Source organism: Somniosus microcephalus, unplaced genomic scaffold (assembly GCF_052327205.1).
Source record: "Somniosus microcephalus isolate GS21.2 unplaced genomic scaffold, FLI_Smic_1.0 unresolved_chr2, whole genome shotgun sequence".
Taxonomy (NCBI): Eukaryota; Metazoa; Chordata; class Chondrichthyes; order Squaliformes; family Somniosidae; genus Somniosus; species Somniosus microcephalus.
Genome location: NW_028225180.1, coordinates 14255170 through 14273651, shown reverse-complemented (window position 1 = coordinate 14273651; position 18482 = coordinate 14255170). Strand labels below are relative to the sequence as shown.

At 46.9% G+C, this 18482-nt stretch overlaps 3 non-coding genes across 3 annotated transcripts; all 3 read right to left on the bottom strand.

Annotated features, from left to right (window-relative positions):
• Positions 1-8003: 8003 nt before the first annotated feature.
• Positions 8004-8076, bottom strand: trnat-ugu (transfer RNA threonine (anticodon UGU)). The gene has a single exon. It is a non-coding gene; the product is annotated as a tRNA-Thr (tRNA).
• Positions 8077-11601: 3525 nt separating this feature from the next.
• trnai-uau (transfer RNA isoleucine (anticodon UAU)) lies at positions 11602-11674 on the bottom strand. Its single transcript has one exon. It is a non-coding gene; the product is annotated as a tRNA-Ile (tRNA).
• Positions 11675-16596: 4922 nt separating this feature from the next.
• On the bottom strand, positions 16597-16670 carry trnat-ugu (transfer RNA threonine (anticodon UGU)). Its single transcript has one exon. It is a non-coding gene; the product is annotated as a tRNA-Thr (tRNA).
• Positions 16671-18482: the final 1812 nt, after the last annotated feature.

The window sequence follows — 18482 nt, the reverse complement described above, 5'->3', positions numbered from 1 at the left end:
CAGCCTGGGATACATCTCGTCCGGGCCTGGGGATTTATCCACTTTTTGGCCTGCTAAAACCGCTAGTACCTCCTCCCTCTCGATGCTAATATGTTCAAGTATATCACAGTCCCCTTGCCCGATTTCTATGTCTACATCGTCTTTCTCCATAGTGAACACAGATGCAAAAAATTCATTTAAAACCCCGCCTACATCATCTGGCTCTACACACAGATTGCCACTTTGGTCCCTAATGGGCCCTACCCTTTCCCTGGTTATCCTCTTGCCCTTAATATACTTATAAAACATCTTAGGATTTTCTTTTATTTTGCTCGCCAGTGTTATTTCATGGCCCCTCCTCGCCCTCCTAATTTCTTTTTTAAGTATGCCCCTGCACTTTTTATACTCCTCTAGGGCTTCTTCCGTCTTTAGTCTTTTGTAACTGCCAAAAGCCCCCCTTTTTTTCCTAATGCATTTTTGTATATCCCTTGTCATCCAAGGTTCCCTTTGCTTGTTGGTCCCACCCTTGACCTTTACAGGAACATGTTGGCGTTGTACTCTCTCTATTTCCCTTCTGAAAGTCTCCCACTGCTTTGATGTGGATTTTCCTATAAGTAGCTACTCCCAGTCCACTTTGGCCAGATCCTGCCTTATCATATTAAAATCAGCCTTCCCCCAATTTAGAACCCTTATTTCCAGGCCGTCTTTGTCTTTATCCATGACCACCTTAAATCTCACCGAATTATGGTCACTGTCGCCAAAATGCTCTCCTACTGACACTTCCACCACTTGCCCGGCTACATTCCCTAGAATTAGGTCCAGTACCGCCCCCTCTCTTGTAGGACTTTCTACATGTTGTCTCAAAAAGCTCTCCTGGATGCACTTTAAGAATTCTGCACCCTCTAAGCCTTTCACACTCTGCCTGTCCCAATTTATGTTGGGGAAGTTGAAATCCCCCACTATTATTACCCTATTATTTTCGCACTTCTCTGAGATTTGCCTACATATCTGTTCCTCTATCTCCCCCTGACTGCTTGGGGGCCTATAGTACACTCCCAGCAAAGTGCTTGCCCCCTTTTTGTTTTTAAGTTCTACCCATATGGCCTCATTAGAGGAACCCGCTAATATATCATCCCTCCTTACAGCAGTAATTGACTCCTTAATTAATATTGCAACACCCCCTCCCCTTTAGTTTTGTTTATGCCTTCCACCAGTAAAGACTTGTTTGTTCTCTCCTGCTAGTCCGTGTCTCAATCATTCACGGACATAACACTGGCGACGAGTTAGAAAGAACTTACCTGCAACTAAGCAGCAGCTCCGACGACGTTGAAGGTCGGAAGAAAAAAAAAAGAGTTCATTGAAACTCGAGGAACGGGCGTCGACCGTCAATCATCGGGTTCAAGGCTTTGCAGGAGCGACGTTCCAGAGCCAGGCTGGGTTCCTCGGTCCGTGGTTTCCCAGCTAATCGGGCTGGTGGCAGGTAGTGCTCTGATCCTTCCTGGGCTGCAACGGGGCCGGGCAGCGAGTCGGGAAGCAAGGAGAGAGAGAGAGAGGGTGGAGCATACAGGGCGCGGCCGGTGTTTCGAAGCTGGGCAGCGTTCGGACCTCAGAAGAGGGAGGGAAGTGTTCCAGAGGGTCCGCTCCACGACGGGAAAATAATAAAAGAAAAAGAATACGCGCAAGAAACCCTGGAAAGCAGCGCTAACAACAGTGGGGAAGAAGGAAAAGCGCGGGAGGCGCCATTTTGTTAAATCAGCGAAGAAGGCAAAGCCATTTTAGATTTGCAAGATGCCGAAGACTGGCTGTATCACTGCTTTTGATAATACATTAGAGGACTGGACCACGTATGTGGAAAGAGTCGAGGTATATTTCAAGGCAAATGAAATAGCGGAGGGGAAAAAGGCATCAATATTGCTAAACGTAATGGGTGCTAGAATGTACGGCCTATTGCGGGATCTGATTACTCCAGCCAAACCGAAGGCGAAGAGTTTTAACGAAATTGTTGCTGTTCTACAGGAGCACTTAAACCCTGCACCGCTGTTGATAGCAGAAAGATTTAAATTCCACAGGAGAACTCAGCACAAAGATGAGAGCAATGCTGAGTATCTTACAGAACTACGCAAGCTATCAAAGCACTGCCAGTTTGGAGCAGGACTGGCAGATACCCTACGGGACAAATTTGTCTGTGGACTCCTGAGTGAAGGAACACAGAAGAAGTTACTCGCAGAAAAAGAGCTGACGCTAGATAAGGCTTTCAGCATGGCAGTATCGTATGAAGCAGCAGCCAGGGGAGCTGCAGAAATTCAACAAAAACCTCAGGAATACGGCACCCACGAAATGACACGGGGATTTGCAAAATGTTATCGCTGCGGCAGAACTAACCATGACCAGAAGGACTGCTGGTCCAAAGACAAAATATGCAGACAATGCGGGTAGATTGGACACATTGCACGAGTTTGTAGGTCTGGGAAGGAGACCAGCGACAACAAAAAGGCTACTAAGGAACCGTACAAGAAAGTACAAAAGATGACGGACAGTAGTTCCGAAGACCAGATGAGCGATAGTGAATCCGAGAACAGGAGATTAAGCTGTCTCAAACTTCACAATGTAATCACAAAAGAGGATCACTGAACCATTTGGGTCACCCTCACGATAGCAGGGTCCCAAGTTAAAATGGAATTGGATACAGTATCAGCGCTAACCATCATGAATCGACGAGACTATGAGCGGCTATTTTCACACATACCCTTGAGAGAGACATCCATCGTCTTGACGACGTATACGGGGCAAAAAGTATACCCCAGAGGAAAAATAAGGGTGCCTGTCGAATACAATGGCAAGAAAATACGGAAATTGTATCTCTACATACTGCCAAATGGTGGACCACCGTTATTGGGACGGGAATGGATCAGGAAGATAAACTTAGATTGGCATTCCATTCATGCAATGACGGTGGACGGTAAAAAAGATGAAGACGCCACTCCTGGACGATTGTCAACAATCTTAGCTAACGCCAAAGAGGTATTTCAACTAGAACTGGGCACGCTTAAAGGCGTAACCGCCTCATTAAAAATAGAAGAGAATGCAGTTCCCAAGTTTTTCAAAGCGAGACCGGTACCATATGCAATTCATCCAGCCGTCGAGGCAGAGCTGGAGAATCTGGAGAAGGCGGGCGTGTTGTCTAAGGTCGACTGGAGCGAGTGGGCGACACCCATCGTTCCTGTCATGAAAAAAACGTTAAGCAATAAGTCCGGAGAGCCAAGGAAGATTCGCACCTGTGGGGATTTCAAGGTGACGGTGAACCCTGTCCTTCACACAGTACAATATCCTCTTCCAAGGATAGAAGACATCTTCGCCTCACTGTCTGGAGGGAAGCGTTTTACAAAAATTGACCTAGCACAAGCATATTTGCAGATGAAGGTTGAAGAGTCCTCCAGGAAGTATCTCACGATAAACACTCACAAAGGTCTTTACCAATATCATCGATTGGTATTCGGAGTAGCATCGGCTCCGGCGATATGGCAAAGAGCGATGGAACAAGTCCTGCAAGGGATTCCAGGGATTCAGTGTTACTTGGACGACATCCTTGTAACAGGTGAAGATGACAGTGAACACCTTAACAACCTAGAACAGGTGCTCACTAGACTACGGGAACATGGGCTGCGAGCCAACCGCCCCAAGTGCGAATTTTTAAAGAAACAGATATCGTATTGTGGCCACGTGATTGATGAAGAGGGGTTACATAAGTCCCCTGACAAAATTGAAGCGGTTGTTAAGGCCCCAGCGCCTGAAAATGTGTCGCAACTGAGGTCATTCCTCGGGTTGGTGAATTACTATCATAAGTTTTTGCCGAATTTGTCGACAATTCTGCATCCACTGAACGCCCTGCTATGAACGGGGGTAGCATGGAAATGGCGCGATGATTGTAAACGTGCTTTTCAGAAGAGTAAGGAATTAATCACTTCGAAGGAAGTATTGGCTCACTACAACCCAGCACTGCCAATCAGGCTGGCGTGTGATGCGTCTCCCTACGGCATTGGGGCGGTACTGTCACATAAATTCCTTGATGGTTTGGAGAGGCCGATAGCTTTTGCGTCACGCTCGTTAACTTCTGCCGAGCGTAACTACGCCCAGATTGACAGAGAGGCCCTCAGCCTAGTGTGGGGGGTGAAGAAGTTCAATCACTATCTGCACGGTCAAAAATGTACTCTACTAACCGATCATCAACCTCTTGTCTCCATTTTCAACCCTCAGAAGGGCGTACCGATAATGACAGCACAACGGCTGCAGAGATGGTCCCTTTTCCTAGGGGCACACCAATATGACATCGAGTACAGGGGAACTAAACAGCATGGAAATGCTGATGGATTGTCACGTCTACCGTTGCCGATGGTGGAAGAAGACCTTGCAGTGGATCCAATGGAGTTATTCCACTCGACCATAGTCGAATGTCTCCCTGTGACGAATGCAAACATAGAAAACGAAACACGGAATGACCCGACACTATCACGTGTCTATGATTTAACGGTGAAGGGATGGCCAGCACATGGCGAACCACTGCTGCCAGCATTTTCGCCAAGAAGAGAACAGCTGTCAGTGTGCAGAGGAACCTTGATGTGTGGATCCAAAGTAGTAATTCCACCTAAGTTGACGGATAGAGTGCTCAATGAGCTTCATGAGGGTCATCTGGGTGGGGTAAAAATGAAGAGCTTAGCCAGAGCATTTGTGTGGTGGCCGGGAATCGATAGAGAAACCTAAGAGATGACCAAGAGCTGTGCAGGATGCTAGAAGGTCCAAAACGCCCCACCACAAGCTCCTCTGCATCCATGGGAGTGGCCCTCATCTCCATGGCAAAGGGTGCACATTGATTTTGCTGGTCCCTTCATGGACTCGATGTTTTTAATTGCGGTGGATGCACATTCAAAGTGGCCAGAGGTAATAAAAATGTCCTCAACCACCACGGAAAAAACTATCGCAGTTTTACGAACCATATTCGCCAGGAATGGGCTGCCTGAACAGATTTGCAATGGACCACAGTTTGTGTCTGAAGAGTTCCGGAGGTTCTTAAAGAACAATGGTGTTAAGCATTACACATCTGCCCCATATCATCCAGCCACTAATGGATTGGCCGAGAGGTTTGTCCAAACATTCAAGAAGGCTATCAAGGCAATGTGTAATGAAGATATACCCCTACAACACAAGGTGGACAACTTCTTGTTTGCCTACTGGAATGCGACACATGCGGTTACCAACCAAACTCCAGCCATGATGTTCTTCAATCGAAGACTACGATGCCGCTTGGATTTGGTTAAGCCAAACGTCTGAAGAGATGTGGAGAACAGGCAGTTTCAGAATATGAATGAAAGGCCGACCAGGAGTTTTAAGATAGGTCAACCAGTTTTGGCCCGGGACTACCGCACTGAGAAATGGCAGCCAGGAACGATTTGTACACGACAAGGACCTCTCATGTATACCGTGGACGTTGGGGAGAGCATTGTAAGACGCCATGCTGACCAGATTCTAGAGTCACTGGAAAACGTCAACTCCACACCACGATCTGATACACCTGGTAATGAAATCGACGTTCCAATTGCAGCTACCGCAGAACCGGTAATATTGGAAGCAGATGAACCAAACAATGACATTGATTCCGACTCAACATTGCCAGAAGAACCTGATACTCCAAAGAGGCGTTATCCAGACAGAATCAGGAAGCCTCCTCAAAGACTGAACTTATAATTGCTTAAACTTAACCAATGTATCTAGCAACAGTAATTGTGATTGTAATTCATTATCATTAGTGTTAAATGAATGTTATGTACTGTTTATCTAAAAGGGGAGTAATTGTTGTGTATGTACCTTTAAGAGAATAACTGGTCTCAGACTGCAATACCGGCAGTGACCACCCCTGTATAAAAGGCGCTAGAGAGCCTCTGTTGGTTAGTTTCGTTTATGCCTTTCACCAGTAAAGACTTGTTTGTTCTCTCCTGCTAGTCCGTGTCTCAATCATTCACGGACTTAACACCTGCAACCGTAAGCAGCAACGCTATCTTCCTTGCGTCTGGCTTCATACCAAATCCGATGGCTGCAATGTAGAGTTCAAATTGTTGTTTAAGAGTCTGCCAATTGTAGTCGATGTTTCCTGTGAGTTTCAAATGCTCTGGTGGCTTCAAATTCTCCATGTCGCTTTTCACAATTTTCAGCAGATCTTCACCACCCTGGTACCATCTTATGTTCATTAATAAATAGACATTCTTATTATGAACACAGCTAGCTTTTGCTAGTTAGTTATTGAGCACATGTGGACTAGGTACAGTATCTGTAGAGGCTTCCATCTTGACTGCTGCCTTGTGGGTAGCCTAGTGCCTCATGGGTAATGTAGTCTTAATATATTCATACAGCTGGGTAGTGTAGTCTTATATATATATATATACAGCTCTACACAGCTCTACGGCTCCACCTAGTGTCCACTATAGAATGACATGTTATTGATCATTACAACATCCTCAAAGAACGCCAATAGGTTTGTTAAACAGGATTTCCCTTTCATAAATCCATGTTGACTCTGCCCAATCTTACTATTAGTTTCTAAGTGCCCAGTTATTGCATCCTTTATAATAGATTCCAGCATTTTCCCAACTACTGATGTGAGGCTAACAGGTCTGTAGTTCCCCGTTTTCTCTCTCCCTCCTTTCTTAAATAGCGGGGTTACATTTGCTGTCCTCCAATCTGCAGGAACCGTTCCAGAATCTATAGAATTTTGGAAGATGACAACCAGTGCGTCCACTATTCCAATGGCCACCTCTTTCAAAACCCTAAGATGTAGGTCATCCGGTCCTTGGGATTTGTCGACTTTTAGTCCCATTAATTTTGCTAGTACTGTTTTTTTAGTAATAATAATAATTTCTTTAAGAACATAACAAAGAGGAGCAGGAGTCGGTCACTCGGCCCCTCGAGCCTGCTCCGCCATTCAATGCGATCATGGCTGATCATCGACCTCAACTCCACTTTCCCGCCTGATCTCCATATCCCTTAATTCCCCATGAGTCCAAAATTCTATCGATCGCAGCCTTGAATATTCTCAAAGACTCAGCATTCACAGCCCTCTGGGGCAGAGAATTCCAAAGATTCACAACCCTCTGAGTGAAGAAATTCCTCTTCATCTCGGTCTTAAATGGCCGACCCCTTATCCTGAGACTGTGACCCCTAGTTCTAGACTCTCCAGCCAGGGGGAAACAGCCTCTCAGCATCTACCCTGTCAATCCCCCTCAGAATCTTGTATGTTTCAATGAGATCACCTCTCATTCTTCGAAACCCCAGAGAGTATCGGCCCATTCTACACAATCTCTCCTCATAGGACAGCACTCTCATCCCAGGAATCAATCTAAGCAGGAAATGTGAAATATCAGGATATATTGGTGGGTCTGAGATTTGATTTCATGGAATCGAAGGAGGCCATTCGGCCCGTTGAGCCCATGCCAGCTCTCTGCAAGAGCACTTCAGCTAGTCCCACTCCCCCGCCCTCTCCCCGTAGCCCTGACAATATTCACAGAATCACAGAAACCCCACAGTGCAGATAGAGGCCATTTTGGCCCATCGAGCCTGCACCAACACATATCCCACCCTATCCCCACGTATTTAATCCCCCAACAATAAGGGTCAATTTATCATAGCCAATCAACCTAACCCGCACATCTTTGGACTGTGGGAGGAAACTGGAGCATCCGGAGGAAACCCACGCAAACACGGGGAGAATGTGCAAACTCCACGCAGAGAGTCACCCGAGGCCGGATTCGAACCCGGGTCCCTGGTGCTGTGAGGCAACAGTGCTAACCATTATGCTACCTAATCCTTCAGGTGCTTATCCAATTCCCTTTTGAAAGCCACGATTGAATCTGCTTGGTCACAAACTGGGGCTGGAAAGTGAAACTGCTGAGGGCTGTGTTTAAAGTGCAGAGTGAACCGGTCTGGTTGATGGTGTCGCTAATTGACGGTGAAATTAGAAAGAGAAGTCAAAATTGAGTAAGCCCCAGTGAGATTTGAACTCACGACCCCTGGTTTACAAGACCAGTGCTCTAACCCCTGAGCTATGGAGCCACCTGTGCTTTAATTACCTATTTTAATCTTACTATTGTTAACAAGGAGGTGGGGCCCAAACAAACATTCACAATGTTTCATCCCTGAACATTCACAGAATGATACAGCACACAAGGAGGCCATTCGGCCCACCGTGCCTGTGCCGGCTCTTTGAAAGATTCTGCCCAATTAGTCCCACTCCCCCCTGCTCTTTCCCTGTAGCCCTGCGAATGTTTCCACTTCAAGTGTATCTCCCATTCCCCCTTTTCAAAGTTGCTGCTAAACTAAGGAATTCAGGAGAAACTTCTTGACCCAGAGAGTGGTGAGAATGTGGAACTCGCTCCCACAGGGCCTGGTTTGAGACGAGTAGCTGGGATGCATTTACACAGGATTCCATCAGATATACGGCACAGAAAGAGGCCATTCGGCCCAACCAGTCCACGCCGGCGTTTATGCTCCACTCGAGCCTCTTCCCGTCTTTCCTCATCTAAATCTATCAGTGTAACCCTCGATTCCCTTCTCCCTCATCTCCTTGTCCAGCCTCCCCTTAAATGCATCGATACTGTTTGCTTCAACCACTCCCTGTGGCAGCGAGTTCCACATTCTCACCACTCTCTGGGTAAAGAAGTTTCTCCTGAATTCCCTATTGGATTTCTTGGTGACGATCTTATAGTGATGGCCTCTAGTTATGCTCTTCCCCACAAGTGGAAACACTCTCTCTGTATCCACTCTATCAAAACCTTTCATCATTTTAAAGACCTCTATTAGGTCACCCCTCAGCCTTCTTATTTCAAGAGAAAAGAGACCCAGCCTGTTCATCCTTTCCTGATATGTATACCCTCGCATTTCTGGTATCATCCTTGTAAATCTTCTCTGCACCCTCTCCAGTGCCTCTATATCCTTTCTTTAATATGGCGACCAGAACTGTACGCAGTACTCCAAGTGTGGTCTAACCCAGGTTCGATGTTTCGATAACTTCCCTACTTTTCAATTCTATCCCTCTAGAAATAAACCCTAGTGCTTGGTTTGCTTTTTTGTGGCCTTGCTAACCTGTGTCGCAACTTTTAGTGATTTGTGTATTTGTACTCCGAGATCCCTTTGTTCCTCTACCCCACCCAGACTCGCACCCTCCAAGTGATAAGTGACCTCCCTATTCTTCCTACCAAAATGTAATACCTCACATTTATCTGTGTTGAACTTCATTTGTCAATTATATGCCCGTTCTGCAAGTTAATTAATGTCCTCCTGTAACTTGTTGCAGTCCTCCTCAGTATTGATTATCTCTCGCCGCAATTTGGTGTCATCCGCAAATTTAGAAATTTCCCGCCCCACCCCCTCCACATCCACCCCTTCCCTCTCGCTCCCACCCCTCTCCCCTGCCCTCCCTCTCCCGCCTCTCACCCTCCCCTCAATCTCCGGCCTCTCCCCTCCCCCCCACTCCTCCTCACACCCCCCACCCACTCTCACCCCCTCCCTCCCTCTCCCGCCCCTCACCCTCGCCCTCCCTCTCCCACCTCTCCCCCTCCCCTCCCTCCACTCCCCTCCCGCACTCCCCCCCAGCCCCCCATCCACTCTCACCCACCTCCCTCCCTCTCCCGCCCCTCCCCATCTCGCCCTCTCCCTCTCTCACCCCCTCCCTCCCTCTCAAGCCCCTCGCCCTCTCCCTCTCTCAACCAGCCCCTCCCTCTCTCTCTCTCCCTCCCCTTCCCTCCCGCTCCCACCCCTCCCCCTCCAACTACCACCCCTCTCCCACCCCTCCCCCTCCCGCCCCTCCCTCTCTCTCCCACTCCTCTCCCTTGCCCTCCCTCCCCCACTCCCTCCCTCTCTCACCCCTCCGTCTCCCGCCCCTCCCCCTTCCCTTCACATTTATCCACACTATATTCCATCTGCCATGTTCTCGCCCACTCACTGAGCCTGTCGAGATTCCCTTGAAGCCTCTTCACATCCTCTTCACAACTGACACTACCACCTAGCTTTGTATCATCAGCAAATTTGGAAATGTTACATTTAGTCCCCTCATCCAAATCATTGATATAGATTGTGAATAGCTGGGGCCCAAGCACCAACCCTTGCGGTACCCCACTGTCACAGCCTGCAATCCTGAAAAAGACTCGTTTATCCCTACTCTTTGTTTTCTGTCTGTTAACCAATTCTCAATCCATGCTAGTATATTACCTCCAATTCCATGTGCCCTAATTTTGTTCACCAAACTCTTGTGTGGGACCTTATCGAAGGCCTCTGAAAATCCAGATACACCACATCTACCGGTTCCCCTTTGTCTACTCCACTAGTTACATCCTCAAAGAACTTCAATAGATTTGTCAAACAGGACTTCCCTTTCATAAATCCATGTTGACTCGGCCCAATCTTACTATTAGTTTCTAAGTGCCCAGTTATTGCATCCTTTATAATAGATTCCAGCATTTTCCCAACTACTGATGTGAGGCTAACAGGTCTGTAGTTCCCCGTTTTCTCTCTCCCTCCTTTCTTAAATAGCGGGGTTACATTTGCTGTCCTCCAATCTGCAGGAACCGTTCCAGAATCTATAGAATTTTGGAAGATGACAACCAGTGCGTCCACTATTCCAATGGCCACCTCTTTCAAAACCCTAGGATGTAGGTCATCCGGTCCTTGGGATTTGTCGACTTTTAGGTCCCATTAATTTTGCTAGTACTGTTTTTTTCAGTAATAATAATAATTTCTTTAAGAACATAAGAAATAGGAGCAGGAGTCGGCCACTCGGCCCCTCGAGCCTGCTCCGCCATTCAATAAGATCATGGTCTGATCATCGACCTCAACTCCACTTTCCCGCCTGATCTCCATATCCCTTAATTCCCCATGAGTCCAAAAAATCTATCGATCTCAGCCTTGAATATTCTCAAAGACTCAGCATCCACAGCCCTCTGGGGCAGAGAATTCCAAAGATTCACAACCCTCTGAGTGAAGAAATTCCTCCTCATCTCGGTCTTAAATGGCCGACCCCTTATCCTGAGACTGTGACCCCTGGTTCTAGACTCTCCAGCCAGGGGGAAACAGCTCTCAGCATCTACCCTGTCAATCCCCCTCAGAATCTTATGTTTCAATGAGATCACCTCTCATTCTTCTAAACTCCAGAGAGTATCGGCCCATTCTACACAATCTCTCATCATAGGACAGCCCTCTCATCCCAGGAATCAATCTAGGCAGGAAATGTGAAATATCAGGATATATTGGTGGGTCTGAGATTTGATATCATGGAATCGAAGAATGGTTACAGCACAGAAGGAGGCCATTCGGCCCGTCGAGCCCGTGCCAGCTCTCTGCCAGAGCACTTCAGCTAGTCCCACTCCCCCGCCCTTTCCCCGTAGCCCTGACAATATTGATCCTTCAGGTGCTTATCCAATTCCCTTTTGAAAGCCATGATTGAATCTGCTTGGTCACAAACTGGGGCTGGTAAGTGAAACTGCTGAGGGATGTATTTAAAGTGCGGAGTGAACCGTTTTGGTTGGTGGTGTCGACAGCGTCGCTAATTGACGGTGAATTTAGAAACAGAAGTCAAAATTGAATAGGCTCCAGCCAGATTTGAACTCACAACCCCTGGTTTATAAGACCAGTGCTCTAACCCCTGAGCTATGGAGCCACCTGTGCTTTAATTACCTATTTTATTCTTACTATTGTTAACAAGGAGGTGGGGCCCAAACAAACATTCACAATGGTTCATCCCTGAACATTCACAGAATGAGACAGCACACAAGGAGGCCATTGCCCACCGTGCCTGTGCCGGCTCTTTGAAAGATTCTGTCCAATTAGTCCCACTCCCCCCTGCTCTTTCCCCGTAGCCCTGCGAATGTTTCCACTTCAAGCGTATCTCCCATTCCCCTTTTTCAAAGTTGCTGCCAAACTAAGGAATTCAGGAGAAACTTCTTGACCCAGAGAGTGGTGAGAATGTGGAACTCGCTCCCACAGGGCCTGGTTTGAGACGAGTAGCTGAGATGCATTTACACAGGATTCCATCGGATATACGGCACAGAAAGAGGCCATTCGGCCCAACCATTCCATGCCGGCGTTTATGCTCCACTCGAGCCTCCTCCCGTCTTTCCTCATCTAAATCTATCAGCGTAACCCTCGATTCCCTTCTCCCTCATCTCCTTGTCCAGCCTCCCCTTAAATGTATCGATACTATTCGCTTCAACCACTCCCTGTGGTAGCGAGTTCCACATTCTCACCACTCTCTGGGTAAAGAAGTTTCTCCTGAATTCCCTATTGGATTTCTTGGTGACGATCTTATATTGATGGCCTCTAGTTATGCTCTTCCCCACAAGTGGAAACACTCTCTCTGTATCCACTCTATCAAAACCTTTCATCATTTTAAAGACCTCTATTAGGTCACCCCTCAGCCTTCTTATTTCAAGAGAAAAGAGACCCAGCCTGTTCATCCTTTCCTGATATGTACACCCTCGCATTTCTGGTATCATCCTTGTAAATCTTCTCTGCACCCTCTCCAGTGCCTCTATATCCTTTTTATAATATGGTGACCAGAACTGTACGCTGTACTCCAAGTGTGGTCTAATCAAGGTTCGATGTTTCGATAACTTCCCTGCTTTTCAATTCTATCCCTCTAGAAATAAACCCTAGTGCTTGGTTTGCTTTTTTGTGGCCTTGCTAACCTGCGTCACAACTTTTAGTGATTTGTGTATTTGTACTCCGAGATCCCTTTGTTCCTCTACCCCACCCAGACTCGCACCCTCCAAGTGATAAGTGACCTCCCTATTCTTCCTACCGAAATGTAATACCTCACATTTATCGGTGTTGAACTTCATTTGTCAATTGTATGCCCATTCTGCAAGTTAATTAATGTCCTCCTGTAACTTGTTGCAGTCCTCCTCAGTATTGACGATCTCTCTCCGCAATTTGGTGTCATCCGCAAATTTAGAAATTTCCCGCCCCTCCCCCTCCTCCCCTCCCTCTCTCTCCCTCCCCTCTCCCTTGCCCTCCCTCACCCGCCTCTCCCCCCTCCCCTCACTCTCCCGCCACTCCCCTTCCCAACCCCCACCCACTCTCACTCCCTCCCTCTCCCGCCCTTCCCCATCTCGCCCTTTCCCTCTCTCACCCCGCCCCCTCCCTCTCTCTCCCTCCCCTTCCCTCCCCCGCCACCCCTCCCCTCCCTCTACCACCCCTCTCCCACCCCTCCCCCTCCCGCCTCTCCCTCTCCCATCCCTCCCCCACTCCCTCCCTCTCTCAATTCAATTCAATTCAAATCGCTTTATTGGCATGATAAGGTACATCTTATTTTGCCAAAGCATCGAAAAACATTCATGGTTGAACACATAAATACAGATCTATCCATACAGTGTATAAACAGATATTACCCCTCCCTCTACCACCCCTCTCCCACCCCTCCCCCTCCCGCCCCTCCCTCTCCCGCCCATCCCCCTTCCCTTCATATTTATCCACATTATATTTCATCTGCCATGTTCTCGCCCACTCACGAGATCCCCTTGAAGCCTCTTCACATCCTCTTCACAACTGACACTGCCACCTAGCTTTGTGTCATCATCAAATTTGGAAATGTTACATTTAGTCCCCTCATACAAATCATTGATATAGATTGTGAATAGCTGGGGCCCAAGCACCGATCCTTGTGGTACCTCACAAGTCACAGCCTGCCATCCTGAAAAAGACTCGTTTATCCCTACTCTTTGTTTTCTGTCTGTTAAACAATTCTCAATCCATGCTAGTATATTACCCCCAATTCCATGTGCCCTAATTTTGTTCACCAACCTCTTGTGTGGGGCCTTATCGAAGGCCTTCTGAAAATACAGATACACCACATCTACCGGTTCCCCTTTGTCTACTCCACTAGTTACATCCTCAAAGAACTCCAATAGGTTTGTTAAACAGGATTTCCCTTTCATAAATCCATGTGGACTCTGCCCAATCTTACTATTAGTTTCTAAGTGCCCAGTTATTGCATCCTTTATAATAGATTCCAGCATTTTCCCAACTACTGATGTGAGGCTAACAGGTCTGTAGTTCCCCATTTTCTATCTCCCCCCTTTCTTAAATAGCGGGGTTACATTTGCTGTCCTCCAATCTGCAGGATCCATTCCAGAACCTAAAGAATTTTGGAGGATGACAACCAATGCACCCACTATTCCAATGGCCACCTCTTTCAAAACCCTAGGATGTAGGTCATCCGGCCCTTGGGATTTGTCGACTTTTAGCCCCATTAATTTTGCTGGTACTGTTTTATTAGCAATAATAATAATTTCTTTAAGAATATAAGAAATAGGAGCAGGAGTAGGCCAATCGGCCCCTCGAGCCTGCTCCGCCATTCAATAAGATCATGGCTGATCTGATCCTAACCGCCAATCCACTATCACAGAACCATCTCCTGAATCTAACAGAATTAGACACACGAAATAGGAGCAGGATCAGGCTACACGGCCCCTGGGCCCGCTCCGTTACCCACAGGGCCATGACCGATCCGAACCTAGACTCATGTCCAAGTTCCTGCCCGCTCCCCGTAACCCTTAATTCCCTTTTCTACTAGGAAACTGTCTATTTCTGTTTTAAATTTATGTAATGATGTAGCTTCTACAGCTTTTTGGGGCAGCATATTCCATGGACCTACCACCCTCTGAGTGAAGTAGTTCCTCCTCATCTCAGTTTTGAAAGAGCAGCCCCTTATTCTAAGACTATGCCCTCTAGTTCTAGTTTCACCCATCATCGGGAACATCCTCCCCGCATCCACCCGATCCAACCCCTTCACAATATTATATGTTTCAATAAGATCGCCTCTCATTCTTCTGAATTCCAATGAGTAGAGTCCCAATCTACTCAACCTCTCCTGATATGTCCATCCCCTCATCCCCGGGATTAACCGAGTGAACCTTCTTTGTACTGACTCGAGAGCAAGTATGTCTTTTCTTAAGTATGGACACCAAAACTGTATGCAGTATTCCAGGTGCGGTCTCACCAATACCTTGTACAACTGAAGCAATACCTCCCTATTTTTATATTCTATCCCCCTAGCAATGAAAGCCAACATTCCATTGGCCTTCTTAATCACTTGCTGCACCTGCATACTAACCTTTTGAGTTTCGTGCACCAGGACCCCCAGATCCCTTTGTACTTCAGTACTTTCCAGTTTCTTGCCATTAAGATAATAACTTGCTCTACGATTTTTCCTGCCAAAGTGCATAACCTCACACTTTCCAGTATTGTATTCCATCTGCCAAATCTCTGCCCACTTACTTAGCCTGTCTATGTCCCCTTGCAGGTTTTTTATGTCCTCCTCACTCACTACTTTCCCTCCCATCTTAGTATCATCTGCAAACTTTGATATGTTACACTCGGTCCCCTCTTCCAAATCGTTAATATAGATTGTAAAGAGTTGGGGACCCAGCACTGACCCCTGCGGAACACCACTAGTTACTGATTGCCAGTCTGAGAATGAACCATTTATCCCAACTCTCTGCCTTCTGTTAGATAGCCAATCCTCTATCCATGCCAGAATATTACCCCCAATCCCGTGATTTTTTATCTTAAGCAATAATCTTTTGTGTGGCATCTTGTCAAATGCCTTTTGGAAGTCTAAATATACTACGTCCACTGGTTCCCCTTTATCCACCCTGTATGTTACTTCCTCAAAGAACTCCAGCAAATTTGTCAAACATGACTTCCCCTTCATAAAACCATGCTGACTTTGTCCTATTAAATTATGATTATCCAAATGTCCTGTTACTGTCTCCTTAATAATGGACTCCAATATTTTACCTACCACAGATGTTAGGCTAAACTGATCAGCGACCTCAACTCCACTTTCCCGCCCGATCTCCATATCCCTTAATTCCCCATGAGTCCAAAATTCTATCGATCTCAGCCTTGAATATTCTCAAAGACTCAGCATCCACAGCCCTCTGGGGCAGAGAATTCCAAAGATTCACAACCCTCTGAGTGAAGAAATTCCTCCTCATCTCGGTCTTAAATGGCCGACCCCTTATCCTGAGACTGTGACCCCTGGTTCTAGACTCTCCAGCCAGGGGGAAACAACCTCTCAGCATCTACCCTGTCAATCCCCCCCTCAGAATCTTGTATGTTTCAATGAGATCACCTCTCATTCTTCTAAACTCCAGAGAGTATCGGCCCATTCTACTCAATCTCTCCTCGTAGGACAGCCCTTCTCATCCCAGGAATCAATCTAGGCAGGAAATGTGAAATATCAGGATATATTGGTGGGTCTGAGATTTGATATCATGGAATCGAAGAATGGTTACAGCACAGAAGGAGGCCATTCGGCCCGTCGAGCCTGTGCCGGCTCTCTGCAAGAGCACTTCAGCTAGTCCCACTCCCCCGCCCTTTCCCCGTAGCCCTGACAATATTGATCCTTCAGGTGCTTATCCAATTTTCTTTTGAAAGCCGCGATTGAATCTGCTTGGTCACAAACTGGGGCTGGTAAGTGAAACTGCTGTGGGCTGTGTTTAAAGTGCAGAGTGAACCGGTCTGGTTGGTGGTGTTGCTGCTTGATGGTGAGTTTAGAAACAGAAGTCAAAATTGAGTGGGCCCCAGTGAGATTTGAACTCACGACCCCTGAGTTTACAAGACCAGTGCTCTAACCCCTGAGCTATGGAGCCACCTGTACTTTAATTACCTATTTTAATCTTACTATTGTTAACAAGGAGGTGGGGCCCAAACAACCATTCACAATGATTCATCCCTGAACAATCACAGAATGATACAGCACACAAGGAGGCCATTCGGCCCACCGTGCCTGTGCCAGCTCTTTGAAAGATTCTGTCCAATTAGTCCCACTCCCCCTGCTCTTTCCCCGTAGCCCTGCGAATGTTTCCACTTCAAGTGTATCTCCCATTCCCCCTTTTCAAAGTTGCTGCTAAACTCAGGAATTCAGGAGAAACTTCTTGACCCAGAGAGTGGTGAGAATGTGGAACTCGCTCCCACAGGGCCTGGTTTGAGACGAGTAGCTGAGATGCATTTACACAGGATTCCATCGGATATACGGCACAGAAAGAGGCCATTTGGCCCAACCAGTCCACGACGGCGTTTATGCTCCACTCGAACCTCCTCCCGTCTTTCCTCATCTAAATCTATCAGCGTAACCCTCGATTCCCTTCTCCCTCATCTCCTTGTCCAGCCTCCCCTTAAATACATCGATACTATTCGCTTCAAACACTCCCTGTGGCAGCGAGTTCCACATTCTCACCACTCTCTGGGTAAAGAAGCTTCTCCTGAATTCCCTATTGGATTTCTTGGTGACTATCTTATATTGATGGCCTCTAGTTATGCTCTTCCCCACAAGTGGAAACACTCTCTCTGTATCCACTCTATCAAAACCTTTCATCATTTTAAAGACCTCTATTAGGTCACCCCTCAGCCTTCTTATTTCAAGAGAAAAGAGACCCAGCCTGTTCATCCTTTCCTGATATGTACACCCTCGCATTTCTGGTATCATCCTTGTAAATCTTCTCTGCACCCTCTCCAGTGTCTCTATACCCTTTTTATAATATGGCGACCAGAACTGTACGCAGTGCTCCAAGTGTGGTCTAACCAAGGTTCGATGTTTCGATAACTTCCCTACTTTTCAATTCTATCCCTCTAGAAATAAACCCTAGTGCTTGGTTTTCTTTTTTTGTGGCCTTGCTAACCTGTGTCGCAACATTTAGTGATTTGTGTATTTGTGCTCCGAGATCCCTTTGTTCCGCTACCTCACCTAGACTCACACCCTCCAAGTGATAAGTGATCTCCCTATTCTTCCTACCAAAATGTAACACCTCACATTTATCTGTGTTGAACTTCATTTGTCAATTATATGCCCATTCTGCAAGTTAATTAATGTCCTCCTGTAACTTGTTGCAGTCCTCCTCATTATTGACTATCTCTCGCCGCAATTTGGTGTCATCTGCAAATTTAGAAATTTCCCTTCCCTCCCCCTCCCTCCCCCTCCTCCCCTTCCCTCTCTCTCCCACCCCTTTCCGTTGCCCTCCCTCTCCCGCCTTTCCCCCTCCCCTCACTCTCCCGCCTCTCCCCTCCCCGCCACTCCCCCTCCCACCCCCCACCCACTCTCACCCCCTCCCTCCATCTCCCACTGTAATGATATCAGCAAATAGTGATGGTATTTGCCTGTTTGATTATGATGCCTTACCAGCATATTTGTATGTATTGATTACTTATGCCTGACCAGCAGAGGGCATATGACAGAGACAAGCAGTTTAGTTTTGGTTTCGTTTTAGATGGATCACTAGCATAATGTATCCTGTAAATGCTGTTAAAAGAGTTGAACAAGCTTTAGATTAAAAGACATTCTCTTTCATAAATGTCTCGTCATTGAACCCACAAAGAAATCAATACGTGGTGTCAGAAGTGATTGAAAGAGATGAAGAGGAAAAATCTGAAGTGAAATCAGCTCTCCACATATTAGCAAGCCAAAA